Below are 1181 nucleotides of genomic sequence, written 5' to 3' on the forward strand. Positions count from 1 at the left end.
CTATTGTAAAAACGCCCCTTGATGGCTCTATTTGAAATTTTTTTTTATCTCTGGAACCGCACAGAAACGGACTTGGGTGGTTGTGATATGACGCTGATGATTTGCTTGCTCCTGATCAGAGAATTTTAAATTGGGAAACAAATGGGCGTGGTTGAGGGGGGGGGGGGATAAGAAGAAAATTCGTTAGTCCAGTTGGATTTTGTATTTTTATTCTGTTTGTTGGTTTTGGGTCGGGTTTTTTGTTGGTTTTTTTTTTTTCATTTCAAAATGGCGTCACGCACCAGCTGTATTGGTAACGCTTAGACCAAAAACTTTGAAAGAAAAACTTTTCTAAACATTTTCATTTTTAAAAAGCAGGTTTCAAGTTTTACTAGATCTATATTACAACAAGGAAGGTGTAAATATAGACCTAACTGTATAAAGAATGGAATGCTTACTTGCCCTTAAACTGTCACAGCAGATAAAGTAATTATATGGAAGCTTTTTGGGAAAACTTTTGAAGATAAAAACTACAACAGGAATGCTTTACTTCACAGCCCGATGGTCCCAAACCTCTGAAAACATCAAATCCTGCGAGAAAAAAATTCAGGGTAAAATATATCTCAAAGTGTAGCCATTTTAACGACGACAAAACTAGTTTGCCATTAGTCTTCCTTTATCCTTCTTTATATAAACACACCCGACTTCCTGTATGTAATATAATATGTTCTCCAAATAATATTTACTTATTTAACATAACTTCATTAGCTTGGGAAGTATGCCGTAAGACATAAACATTTTCAATTGGTGTTATTTACGTGGGGATTTTTTCGGAGATGGCGTGGCTGACAGGAACGGTCTTGACCTAACTGTCCATCACATGATGGCTGAACACGAAAAAGTAAAATTTCCTGTAATCGTTTCCGTATAGTTGTTTTACAAAGAATGCAAAAGTAGCGGCGCTGGTCTTACTAAAGTGTCAATATACAAAACAATAAAACATGGATAAAGTCAAACCGCCAAAACCATCCCACAAACGTCTAACAAAGTCATTTTCAAAGCTTTGGGAAAAAAAAAGAAAGAACATGACTTTGCCTCCAATTATTTTTCAATTCATATAAAAAAGGAAGGAAATAATATTGTAACTTTGAAATGCCCCTAGATGTCCTCAAACTAATAACAGTTTTGTTTGCAACCCCCCC

This window comes from Aplysia californica, unplaced genomic scaffold (assembly GCF_000002075.1).
Source record: "Aplysia californica isolate F4 #8 unplaced genomic scaffold, AplCal3.0 scaffold00480, whole genome shotgun sequence".
Classification (NCBI taxonomy): domain Eukaryota; kingdom Metazoa; phylum Mollusca; class Gastropoda; order Aplysiida; family Aplysiidae; genus Aplysia; species Aplysia californica.